The sequence below is a fragment of the Drosophila tropicalis genome, unplaced genomic scaffold (assembly GCF_018151085.1).
Source record: "Drosophila tropicalis isolate 14030-0801.00 unplaced genomic scaffold, ASM1815108v1 contig_393, whole genome shotgun sequence".
In the NCBI taxonomy this organism is placed as follows: Eukaryota; Metazoa; Arthropoda; class Insecta; order Diptera; family Drosophilidae; genus Drosophila; species Drosophila tropicalis.
Genome location: NW_027172855.1, coordinates 2,614,378 through 2,629,213, shown reverse-complemented (window position 1 = coordinate 2,629,213; position 14,836 = coordinate 2,614,378).

Sequence of the window (14,836 nt, the reverse complement as noted above, 5' to 3'; positions counted from 1 at the left end):
TATTAAGTGTTGTATAAGATAAGAATTAGCAAATCGTTGAACTTTGAACTTATGTTAAATAAGAGTAAATACAAAAATGAATTTAATACTTTAGTTAATTATACATTTATGCAAATGTTTTTTACATATGATGGTAAATCAACTTGGTATCTGACTTGAAGTTAGAAACACTTCGAAATTCTCATAACAAGGGAATTCTGAGCTAAATTAATTATATTAGTATAAAGAAAATTAACACTGATGCACCAAATCCAATCTATCTATCGACAACAAATTAATAATTTAAATATAGATCTATATTCAAGCTCACTTTACTTTAATTGCTCTAAGTAGGACACCTCGATATTTCTAAAACGCATTCGTTGTAAGTTGTAGTACTAAGACGGCAAGTTTAAGTTAGCTCCCTATAGTACTTAGATATTAAATTGAATTAAGAAGCATAAAAGTGTTTTTCCCTTACTTGTATTATCACTAGACTATAACCCATTACGTATTATCACAAATGAAAAGCATTGATCTTATGCTTAAACACTGTACATTGGAAGTACACCACACATTACATTTAATATATTACTTTTTAATAGAAACTTCCCATAAAATTTATTTTGATAAAAACATCTCAATACCGTTTCCTAAATCTATCTAAAGGTCCATTGATTTCCTAAGATTTTCTTTTTTTCAAGCTGTTAATTTAATTTCTTAGTATAGAAGGTGGTATTTAGTGACATTTTGGCATTGAATCTTTGGCATTAAGAAACTTCACTTTGAAATACAACAATAAAATTCACCGACATTTGCGGCAAAAGCCAAGATTTTTTATACCCTTGCAGAGGGTATTATAAAATTGGTCAGATGTTTGTAACGCACAGAAGGAGACGTTTCCGACCCCATAAAGTATATATATTCTTGATCAGCATGAGAAGCTAAGTCGATATAGCCATGTCCGTCTGTCCGTCTGTCCGTCTGTCCGTCTGTCCGTCGGTGCGTACGCGTTTTACTCAGCCATCTTAAGAGCTATCGGGATGAAATTTTTTTGGGAGCTTTTTTTACCCGGGTGAGATAAAGTATGAAAATCTTGGGATCGGACTACTATATCATATAGCTCTGGAACAAAAATTTTTCAAAAATTGGAGTATCCCCATGAAATTTACCAATATAATAGAATTTGATATAAAATCTCAGATCCCAAAATTTGACCCTGATCGGATAAATAGAACACAAGTTACAGTCTATATAAATCGGTTCAATCGCTGCCGGCAGCTCTGCTTGCTGCCTACTACGTCATCATCAAATCAACAGAGCACATGCATACACACACAGACGCAACGCTACATAAACTGTATGTGTATGCGTGCGTTGCTTTGCTTAGGGAATGAGGGAAGAAGAAGAACAAATTGTACATAGTATGAAGAGTAAAATTGTTTTGTTTGTATATTAATGAATTGAGTTGCAGAAAAGAAATTTTGAACATGTGAAATTATTATTGTCAAGGACTGCAAGGGTATATAAACTTCGGCATAGCCGAATTTAACTTCTTTGATATTTTAAATATACAAAGACATGTATGTATATATTAGCAATGTCACATCGATACTTGAGATTCGATGCTTTTTATACCCTTGCAGAGGGTATTATAAAATTGGTCAGATGTTTGTAACGCACAGAAGGAGACGTTTCCGACCCCATAAAGTATATATATTCTTGATCAGCATGAGAAGCTAAGTCGATATAGCCATGTCCGTCTGTCCGTCTGTCCGTCTGACCGTCTGTCCGTCTGTCCGTCGGTGCGTACGCGTTTTACTCAGCCATCTTAAGAGCTATCGGGATGAAATTTTTTTGGGATTTTTTTTACCCGGGTGAGATAAAGTATGAAAATCGTTGGGATCGGACTACTATATCATATAACTCTGGAACAAAAATTTTTGCAAAAATGGAGTTCCCCATGAAATTTACCAATATAATAGAATTTGATATAAAATCTCAGATCCCAAAATTTGACCCTGATCGGATAAATAGAACACAAGTTACAGTCTATATAAATCGGTTCAATCGCTGCCGGCAGCTCTGCTTGCTGCCTACTACGTCATCATCAAATCAACAGAGCACATGCATACACACACAGACGCAACGCTACATAAACTGTATGTGTATGCGTGCGTTGCTTTGCTTAGGGAATGAGGGAAGAAGAAGAACAAATTGTACATAGTATGAAGAGTAAAATTGTTTTGTTTGTATATTAATGAATTGAGTTGCAGAAAACAAATTTTGAACATGTGAAATTATTATTGTCAAGGACTGCAAGGGTATATAAACTTCGGCATAGCCGAATTTAACTTCTTTGATATTTCTTTTATAAAAATAAATTTCTGTTCAAAACATGTCTTTATATTTGGTTAACAAACATTCTTGTTGACCATATTTCACTTTGGTCTATTTCTCTAGGCCAATCAATCTCTCTAACCTTTTTTTGGTCATTCTAAAAGCTTGGCGAAAAAAAATTTCCCACAATAATCGTAAAGTTCTTCCATCTGCGTCATTTTGTGTACGGCTTGTCTTAATTTCAGCAAGTTCGTCGCTTAAGTCTTTTGTTCTAGCGCCATTGATATGCTAAATTTATTACCTTGAATGGCGATAAAACTTATTAAACCTCCATTGGCATACCAATATATTGGCCAGGCAAAATAAAAGCGAACGAAAAACAGCATCCCGGAGATAATTTAACCAAAAAATTGCCATGCAAGGTCAAACCAAGTCAGTGACTGGCTGCTGTTGTCGGGATTGTCTGTAGACTTACTTTACCACCAAAAACAGAAATGCCCTTTTCAAAAACCAGAAAAAAAAAAAAAAAACGGAAATTTGGCGTTGATTTGTTTATTGCAGTGCGCAAAATAAAATTAATCATTCAGCGGCAACCCAAGCAGCAACAACAACAACAACAACAACAAAAACATTAAAAACTTCTGAGCTACGCAACTTTGCAGCTACTGTTTAACAATTTTTTGTTGTTGCTTGCGTTGTTGTTGTTGTTGTTTTTCTCTTTCTTGAATCACAAATCACCAGCAAAAGTATAAAAATGCCATACGGATGTGTCGCCTCGCTGTGCGCTGATGGAATGTGCCTAAAGCTCAGCCGAGGACGGTCGTTGGTCCGTTGGCCAGAAATACTATGTATATATATGTATCTACATACATAGGTTTAACTATTACCATTGATTTCTGTTTAGTATGTACAATTTGTGGCATGCATAACACGCGCTCTACATACACTCAACTGACTCACATTCAGTTTTTGGTATTCGTTTTCGTAGTTTCCCGCTAAAAGCATTCATAATTTACTTGCTGTCAGAGAGCGAACAAAAAAAAAAAAAGGGAAAGGGTCTTCATGTAAAGTGAATATAAATGTATATATAGAGGCGTACATGCGAGGGGCAGTTAATAGGTTTTTATTGCCGTTTATAAGAATTTTCGAATAATTAGTTTAATATTTAAGTTTTCGAAATAATTTAAGCTTCAGAGAATGCAAATTAATTTTAATTTTTATACTATGTCGATCTATACACAAATTATCGACTTTGAGAGGAAAGAATTGTATTTCCCTAACTAAAATATTAAAAGCACCCAGCTTCGTGTTTATAACTTAAATATTATGAATAGGTGGAGAAGCGCTTTGGGCTGCATGGTTCAGTGGACCTCTTTGACAGTAGATGAGCCCCGAAAAGGAAGGGCATATGTATGTGTGTTCGATACGATGATATTTTCTCTGCAGTCCTCGGTAGACGAGTTGTCTAAGTGACCCAGTCATTTGAGCAACGAACAACGAGGATCCGGGTTCGAATCCCAGGCTAGTGTATGGATGTAGTTTTCGTCTAAGCCGAAGGCCTTAGTTGCCAGTGCTTGTAAAATATAGTTAGGTTGATAGTTTAAAACTATATCCTATACTTATAATAATAATAATAATAATAATAATAATATTTTCTCTATCTAGTTGGGTTAGTTCAATATTGAAATATTAACATCAGTTACTTCTGCATTCAAAATACATCTACTCTTCAATAAGCCCTCGTTTTGTATATGTTATGGTTTGTAATTGAAGCCACTCACAACAATCTTGCACTCTGGCCAAGTTCAAGGTGAACACCAAACATGGACACTTGGCCCGTCACTGGGCCAGCAATGAGAGTGCATTAAATTGTGATGAGATGAGTTTATAATGGATTATCATAAAAAGTTGTCGACTAAGTGAAACGTAATTATGAGTTGGTTTTAACGATTAGGTTGTTCAAGACGATACAAAATAGACAATGGAAACAAAGAGTTCAGAAATCTTGATGCTTAAATTAGATGGTTATAGTGAGATATGACTGTGAAATTGATGGTTGCGGATTTAACCATTCTATTAAATTTTACTATCGATAATTCGTTTCTAATTTATTTTATTTAATTTAACTTGTATTAAAATTAGATAAAATTGACATCAAATAAAGTAATAACCAATAGTTATCTAATGCAGCAAAAGAAATAAATATTAATAAAATAATAAAATTAAAAGAAAATTGGACCGAGTAGAAGTGAATAAAACCAAATAAAAACTGAATAAAACACTGAATAAAATTAAATTGAATTAATAAGGGTATCGAGAAACAAAATGACAAATTTGATTAATTCTGACAAAATGGACATTGCATTGGACATACAGTCTCAGAATGGTAATTTTTAATATATATATTATAGAATTCTATGCAATTTAATGGAATTTCAATATGGTTGCTTTATGGTTTCACCAAGTTGATATTTTAGAAAAGGTTTATTAATGTTGATCGCTTATCAACAACAGCAACAATTAAGCTTTATGTAGAACTCATAAAATTTTAATACTCACTGAACAATACAAAAGTTATGTTTTAGTTTGTTAACGAAAAATTTTTGCAAATTAAAAGAGAAACTCGTGTGTTTCCTGTAGGCCAAGTGTATTTAGATAGACCAATGTAATTTACTACCACAATTTAACGGAAACATAAACTCAATTATTAATAGAAACAAGCTATAAATATTGAATTTCAATAATCTGTTCTACCTTCTACTGAGTTTTTGAAAGTATGAAATCAAAATTCAAAACAAAATGTTACTCAAAACACTTAAAACAATATTCTAGCATTAAAGAACAATTTTGACTCCCAGCAATTTAATCAAATTACTGATTAATTATACGAAACTAATTTGATGAGCGGTTTTTACTTGCAACAAAAAACCAACAGACAATTTGTGAATTTTTCTATTTTTAATACCCAAAACTTTAAGGCCTTAAAACAACAAAAGACTTCTTCATACTTCGTTGAGTCTTTTCTTTTTGTGTTAATAAATTTTGAAATTAGCTTTCAGAACCATAATTATCATTTAGTCGATGTGAGTTAACTATGTATATTGCCATCTCTTTCCATTGAAACATTAATGCCTCTTGGCGGTTTGTGATACTAATTACTATCATTTACACATAAATATGGTGACCAAATGATTTCCTTATGTCTCTTCAAGAGAATTCTACAATAAGCTATATGGTATACCTACTTGTATAAGGTGAATAAATATCTATACACAAGTAATGCAACAATCACGAATCAAGTAAGCCCGAGATTAGTTATGGAGTTCAAACTCCGAGTTCAAGAACTAACTGACAATACAAAACAATGTCAGGTAGCCATGGAGTGGTGATAAAGGGAAGGGAAAAAGGGAAGGCAAAACTTAAGGCTGCTCAGCGAGGCGTTCATTAGATATGTATACCCTGCACTTGGTGAATGAAGTGTAGATCTCTATAGAACTAAAGCCATCAGATTAAGTGTTAAGGCAAACGTCATATTGATATGGTTGGTGACATTCATTAACTCCTTCTGCAAGCCCTTTGAATAGCTTTTCTACTAATTTATCAGTGGCACATCCTCGGAATAGAGGGAAACTGAGATTTGGCCTTTAAAACTGATCAAAATTCGATATCCAAGAAAGATTTTTCTTGCATGTTTCCCAACTATCTTATCAAATCACAATAGAAATTTTAACTTACAGGGTAACTTCAAGTCGCTATTACTTCTCTAATAAAAAACTACAATATATAGCCATAATAGTGCACCAAAAGAAAAAAAGCAAAAGAACACAATGTGAAACCTGCAAATGCATAAGCTTCAAAACAAATTATATTTCTCTGCTTGGATGGGCGTGGAAGACCTTATCGACCTTATCGACTTGGACATATGTAGCATAAGTCGGTATGAAACATTTGTGCTAATTAAAACATTATTTGCCAGCCAACTTTGGCCCCGAGGCATAAAATTTGCTAAAGAGAGAAACATCAAAATCGATCAAAATCACAAATCAAGTGGGCCCCCCAAACAAAAATTTAAATATTATATTTTTTGCAGCAAATTCACACAAAAATAAAACAGAAACAAAAACAGTAGAGAGTTAGCTGTCAAAAAAAAAAAAACAATGCAAACACACACACACACACACACACATGGCAACAATACAAAAGGAACAACTAAAACAAATGTTTATTATTTGTTTTACGTATTGTTCCAATTTTGATTGTTTTATAGCTTACTGGATTTTGTTACCCTGCAACTTAAAAGGGTTTGAGGTATATTGAAACGTCACAAATATATGTTAAGGTTTAATATATATTTATTACTGTCAAGTAAAATTATTTTTTACCAATTTCCCAATAGTTTTTTTTAATACTCTTTCATGGAGTTGATCGTTTAGATCGCCAAATTCGATCGATATATTCATCAGAGCTGATTTTTCTTAAAAAGGATTTCAAGATATTTGAATAACAAAAAAAAAACACAAATTTGGTTAAACTTACTTTATTTTTTAAGGATTTTTTCCATCCTCAATGGCTCGCCAAAAAGTACAGCAAAATTTTTCCTTTTTGAAGATTCAAAAACTAAAAAGAATTCTTTAAACTATAAAAACACACTACCTAGTCGAATCTTTTAGTTTTCGATGGAAAATATGAGATAATATTACATTGATATATGTTTATTTATTTCGTTCTAGTAACTAACTCTCCATTTGGAACCATATGGCTGAATAAAATTTAAAATGACTCTAGCACAAGGTATGCTAAAGTCGATGTCTTAATTTAATCTATAATCGTTAGGTTTTTGCATGCGGGCCGTTAATAGTTTTGAACTCCATGAATATCGATTTATGCCAGGGGCAAGGCTATTCTACTTAGTTGCCTGGGTTGGGTCTCGTGAAATTGATTAGATACTTTTTTGTGTGAACTGCTCCGTTTTCGACTTCCACTTCCCTTTTCATCAACTTTGATCAACTAGCACGATAAACCTCTCATATATGTTTATATGTATATCTGGGCCGCGCGTGCCTCATGACCTGTTTATTACCATAAATCTCTCACAAGTTTTGTGCCAGTTGATTGAACTGGATAAAGGTTTTGGCTTATTGGGTGGCCGTTTCCCCTTCAGCTCCTCGTCTCATTCCTCCTACAACTACTTCTGTTTTGCCTGATTGACAATGATTGACAATTAAGATTCAAATTGTGTCAAAATAGTAGCAACAAAATAAAAATGAAATCAAATAAGACATTGGCCCAGCTTATTATGGTAGCGAAAATATTGAAGGTCAGGTGGTCTGTTGATTAGTTGGTGGGTGCGAAATACAAAGTCACTAAGTAGTCAGAGAATAAGCTGTAAGACAGGTCTACAAAAGACAATCATACCCAGACACATTCGATTTGCACCGAATTCTGACCCTGGAATAATTTATCTTTCATTATCAGCAAACTTCTGGATTATGCTATCAGTGATTTTTCTGAGAGAAGGCTTTAAATATTAGAGTAATTAGGAGGACCAACGTCAAAACAATCAACCACAAAAAAATAAAAACACTTTGATTAGCAAAGAAATTTTATTTATTTTACAAATCGATTTAAGTGTCTTTCAAGTCTAGTTATTCTATAGATCGTTTCTTGTATTTATACATTTGATGTCGCAATACTTTTTTATTAACCGTCTAAGTCTTATGAGTGTCTTAAAGCACTTATATGAATATTTTATAAAATTATTAATAGTGACTATTTTTAAATCATTTAGGAAACTATTCGTTCTAAATTGCCTGGGCAAAAATAACTTCGACAGCGACAAAGTTTGTACAATCTGAAAATAGGTTTTATCTAAAAAGTCTTAACTTCAAAGCAATTCGGAGCGTATATCTTTAGTATTTTATCGTTTGTTTATGAGACAGCTTTATAATATAGTTATCCGATTTCGATCAAATTCGGCACAGTCTTTAAACAAATATGAACTTTTATGAGAATAGGTTAAAAAAGAATAAAGTTATTGAGAAAAGACCCTGTCCGTGACTTTGACATTTCTATGCTAGTCCGATCCGGCTGAGTCCGAGATATACAGTACAGTTTATACAAGCCTACATGCAGAGCTCTGTGGTTCATACAGTCCAAGAAAGTTCGCGATAACCAGATGAAGGACGGATGCATGTGGCTATAAGAATTGTTTTGTCGGGCTGATTAAGAATATATATACTTTATATGGTCGGAGATGCTTTCTTCTATGATATGGCACACGTCCGACCAAGATTTATATATCCTTTTTGCACGAGCATAAAAATTCATCAACATTTACTTAATTATAACATTGCAATTTATACACTACCAAATTAAGGATGTAAAGCGAAATATAAACCCATGAGAACTATTTAAAATATATATAAATCCGATCTATTAACAATTTTTTAACCGATCGTTTCCAATTTAAAAGTTAATGAAGACTTGTATTCCGTTACGATAAGATCTTAAAGAATTTTCCACTTGAAAATACTTCAGAGACAAGAGACTTCATAAAGATAGATACATTTTCGGCATATGATTCTTTTTTAAAGCAAGAATAAAAAAATATCCTTTATAATATTTCGAAAACTATTATTTTTTAATGAATTTTTTTAGGCAGTGAAACTTATGTCAGTGAGAGTTATGAGAGTTGCTTGAAAAAAAAATTGCATGACGTTAATTTGACCTTTATAAAATTCATATAAGATTTGTTTTCAAACTTTTTGAGACAATACCAAAATTTGGAATAAGTTGCAATTCCTTTTTTACATCATTGCGCTAATTCTTAATCGTTTAAATTAAGTCTTCTAGTTTTATATTTAAGAAACGATAAACCCTTAAATGTTTAAGCAGTTTTATAACAAATCATTTAACTATTTTGTCATGGTCAATGCCAAAAATGTTCAGTTGTTGAGTGACCCTTCCATTGAACTCGTTGGCAGCAAAATTAGCCTCCGAACCACCCAAGTTGTGTGTGCCGCCTGTCACATCGGCATCCACATTAAAAACAACAATAACAACAACAAGAACAAAAGAGTGTTAACCACACAAAAAAAAAGATTTAAAAAAAAAAACAAATTGTATATTGTATATTAAAAATTAATTAAACAAAAAGTCAACACTAATGTAAGAAAACAATATAAAACACATTTAGCTTGCACTTGACCTTCTCTAACCATTGCTCACTGGCTCACTCGGTTGCTCGGCGCAACAACAAATTTTAGTTAAAGTTGTTGCCAAGTGTTGTGCGAGGTGTAACGGGAGGGGAACTGATTGCTATATGTGAATGCATGACGCGTAATTCGTTAGCTACAGTTTTGATTTTATTTGATTTCAACTTGTCTTTCCGAACTTCATGAAATGAATTTTATGCGTAGTCTCTTTGACCAAGGCAAAACATGGGGCGGCTTACATGGCGTATGAGCAATTTGTATTATTTATGACGCGATGTTTGTTCGGTTTCATGTGTAATTGACAAACGAGTTGATTACTTCCTTATTTGGTTTTAGCCTGGTCAATTTTCTCATATAGAAAATAAGAAACAAAACCTGACTTCCAGAAAACTCAATGAGGAAAAAAAAGTTCATATAGGTCGAGCAATTTGTTTGACCTTCTTCTTGGTTTATCTCTTCGATTCTTGTAGCAATTATTATGGAACAATTGCTAAAATATAATTTGTTTAGCAACCTTCAGTTTGAAGAGAAAACCGCATAAATCTCTAATCTGTTTGATCTTTTAACCTAAGGTTAATAAACTTGAACTTGAATTGTTTTGGGAAATTAATTGAAATCGCAATATTTACGCAAACCAAATATAAATTGAACAAAACAAACAAATCGAATTAAAGTCAAGTTTGTAAACAATTTGGTATTCTATTCAAATTGTTTGCTCATTGTCTGGGTGGTAAGTCTATGAAATAATCATTAAGACAAGCCTCAAAACAAATAACTAAATTAATGAGTTTTAAAGCAACTTTAAACACTAACCTATTTTAAACAAGAATCAAGTTTTGGAATGAAGTTTCGAAAAGCTCATCCATGCGGTTTGGAAAATCAACATTTAATTCTAATGTGAAAATTATAAACAATTCATAACTTGAATTGATTTTTTTCTTCTTTTGCCCAAAATTACCACTTTTTGCCTTGTCTATGGTCTGGAGACAATCTAACCAATCTCAAACTGCCTAAATGTGTTCTTAAGTTCGGACCTTGCTGTCAAATGGCCCAAAGCTTATATACCAGCCATTGTGTGAGCGTTATAAAGTTCGAAGATTTTTTTTTTCAGCCATTTTTAGTTTGCTCGGTGCCGTTTACTGTAGAAATGTCCATGCCACTGATATGTATCCAGAATACTTTTCTGATCATATTGATACAGCTTCGATTAAACCTTTGGACAATGGCCTTCTGGGGTTCCAGGGCATTAAAACATTACCTGTGGTGGGTGCTATATTTTTGTGTATCATATAATGACCCAACTTCTTCGTTTTGAGAGTTTATGAATTGCTCCCTTTTTTTCCTTTTTTGGCTTTCCCAAGTCCAACTTGTTGCTTCCTGTGACTTGTGCTTGACCTTGACCAACTATTTTTCCTTCATAATAAAATATTTGTAAAACTCTACTGAAATCTTTTTCGAATTACATCATTCTGCCAACATTTTAACTCAATAACACATTTCTCTAAAAACTATTTCAATTTAACCTTTATGAATTTCCAAATGTGCATTATGACTACTTGAAAAGGTCAAATCGTTGAATAAAATCGCCCAGACATTAATGCATATATTAACGATATATATGCTTATATATATATATCTGTCTATAGCTATCTATCAGATGTCAATTACTGCATCGATTTATTGATTAAAACAAAAGACTTGACTAAAAAACTTGTTTCACATTGGTGATTTTTTTGTTGTTGTTGTTGCTGGTCAACTTGTTGTAAGTTGCATGCAAAAAAAAAAAAGTGAAAATATTATGCAACCGCATTGCATCTACCGCATGTCTGCCATCTCTGTCGCACTCACCTTGTAATAATTTTCACAATTTTTGTTTTTGTTTTATACTTAATTGCAATTAATTTCATTTGTCGTTTCTCCTTCATCCAATGCGATTAAAATCGATACGATTTGGTTCGGCATCACTCGGATATATGTACATGTGTATAGTATATATGTAGGTCTATATAGCATATGGCAATTATTCAATTAGATCGGACTGGAACCTGCTAACACTGGCATTGTTTTCATTTATTTATTAATTATGTTTTCATTGCTGCTGTTGTTGTTGTTGTTGTTGGTCTTGTACCTACTTTGTTGTAATTCTCTCTCTTATTGTTTATGCACTTGACCAGATTTTGATACACTTGCCAAAAAAAGGGCTCCATTGACTTTTTGGGTTAATTTAAAAGACTTAAATACATTTCTGTTTAACAGCGAAAGTTCAAGCAAAATTCCTCAATTTTGGTTCTTACAAATTTCGTACAAAATCTTCCTAAAGGTGACTTATAGAGTTTGTTTAATCTTTTTAAAAATTAAGTTTTGGATTCTTCTTCTAACTTAGAGAGTTTTTTTGCCAGACTTTACTTCTCGATTCTAAAACTATTTACGATGTATACTTTAAAATTTGTGCCCTTGGTTGACGTTCCTGGAGAATTTGCCCAAATCTGCCTATATTAAGAAATTTTCTTTGAATTTTTAACCACAGAGCCAAGTAAATGAACACAGTCGAAGTTTAGAATTCCGGAAAACTTTTAAAACGAAAATACATTTATAGACAGTCACAAAATGTCAATATCACAAGTATTTTACTGAACTTTTAACTATATTTTATATATTAAAACTACAACGGAACAAGTGCTAGAATAGAATAGCCATCTATAGAGATGGCATTATGGAAAGTCAAAATGGACATTAGGTATACTTTTTTTATGTGACACGACTATCCGAAATATCGCTTTAAAAACAGAGTTCGAATGCGCATCTACTATGCCTTAATACAGAGATCCATGTGGCACTCTGAGTCCCCTGAATCAATGAACAGATCTTTCGATTAACAAAGGCGGATCAAGACGGCCAGCACAGGCATCACGAACCCTTGGCTACGAACCTCTTCGGAGATTCACTTTGAGAGGATACGACTAGTTTTTCCTACTAGAGAAAACAGATTAATACATGAACCTTAGACTATCCCCTGCCCCTTTCCCATCTTTTGCACCGAACTTTTTATCATCCTTTTATTTATTCATATCCAAAAATTTGTAATCGTCAACGTAATTTAAATATCTGCTTACTTTCCCAGTATTGACAGATTAAGACAGAATGAGAAAACCCAGAGAAAAGTAACTACTACCACAATTTCTTTAAGCAAAGTAAAGTGGTTCTTTAAAGTTATGTTGTCCTTAAGTTTCTATCTATATTCCTTAGTTTGATTTTAAATTGTAGTCCTAGTTTCTCCTTAAAAAAAAAGGAAAATGCATCCAGTCTTTGCATTTTAAGTTTGTTAGTGTTACAAAATAGAAATCGTGATAGATTTGATAAAAAAAAGTATTTTAAAACATTAATATTAATTTATAATGCTTATTTTTCTTTCAAGTACCTAATACACTCATAACAAAGTCGTATTAATCAGCTGATCAAATAGATGAATCCTACGTTTCACAAGTTTAAGTAAAATCAAAAAAGTTTTCAGTTTCACAAGAGTATTGAAACTTCATCATAAATATTGAAATTGAATAGTTTTTTTTTTTTATTGTTTTTATTGTTTTTTAGCGCCTGGAGCAAAATTAAAAAAACAACTTGTTGAAAACGATTAAATTTTAATGGCAAATAGATCGTGAGATTCGACAGGCGGATGTATGTACATACAGAGTGCGTGTGTCTTGATCTTGATTAGCTTTAGCTTTAGCTCTTCGATGTGTGGCCCACAACAATAACCAATTATGAAGGTCATGGTTGAGATGGTTTATTTTGTAAAATATTTACATAGATGCCCACAAGATAGACACACACACACACACACACACATGAAACAATTGAAGAAGAGGTCCAAACGAAGGTCAAATTGCTTAAAGAAGTTTTTTTTATTGCTTTGTGTTTGGTGTATTGTAAAACCATTGGATTAAGCGATTTATGGTCTATAAATTGCTTACGACTTCTTTGTTGATTACGTGGAACTTCACTTTTAATAGACTTACAGAATCTAGACATCGTAACATTTTAAATTTATAACTGTCATTTATATATTTATTGGAACGTTTTTCTATGTTTATTTTATCTGGTGGAGTCCGTGGAAAAGTCTAGGCACCAGTATTTACAACTGCTGAGTTGATTAACAACTAATTGAAAATTAAAATCTTTTAATCAAAGAACCTCAACATTTAAATTTTTACACAGATGGAGCTGGGTACTCACAATCAGTTTTAACTTAATAAATTTTTTGAAACTTTAAGAAAACGAATTTGAAAGAATGTATTTGTATCATTCGAATATGTAGAAAACTCTCAGTTTTTGGATACCCATTTGTCATCGTATGAATAATGAACTCATTCATTTGAAAATACGAAGGACAGTTAAGTCTCGATAATTCGAAATGGCAGGGGAACAGAATGTTTTATGAATTACAGAGGTTTTCGATTTATCGGGTTATATTATTAATGAAGTTTTTTCAAGGGACCAGCAGTTTCATTTGATTTAGCGGGCTACGAATTATCGAGACTCGACTGTAGTTAGAATACTGGCATTATATTGAAGAAGTCGAAAACTTCAAGTTATTTTAGTCTCAAGAGGAACTATATACATATTTCTTGTAATTATTAACATTAAAATCAGAATTGTTTAGTTTTAAGTATTAAAGTGAGTTTTTTAAGTCGTAATAAGAATTTTCGTCTAAATATAAGTCAATCTTAGAGTGCTTAAGTCTTACTTTTATTAACTGTTTAAATGTAAATCTTCATGTCAGTCCTTTATGGATTATGCTATGTATTTCTACATCAAATCTGGAAATTGTATGTGATATTTGACTATAGTGTAGTCTTATTTCCGACAAGAGAAGTGGATTGCATTAGAAACTATTAATTCTTTAGTGTTATCTTTAAATATGACTTACATCAGATAATTTTGTTTATCGTCACACTTTTTATGATTGTATGGATAAATTTATGGTTTTTTGTTTAAAGAAGGATTGGTAGAAATCAAAGTCCTCTCTACATAAAAAAATCAGAATTTCTTGTTGGTTTCTCAGTAAAGGCCAGGTAACTGTAATCAATTGATCTATTATTATCAAGATTGAGTAGAATGCATAAAAACTTAAAAATAGCCAGAAAAAATATTATTCAGGACTTCGAAACATTTTTTGTTTAATTTAAAGCCTAGAAACGTTTTAAAAAAAAAGTCTAGTGTGTAGCTTTATTTAATCAAATATAACGTATACGCACGGTGTTACAGCTTAACTAAAAATAATCACAATAATATTTAGATGAATA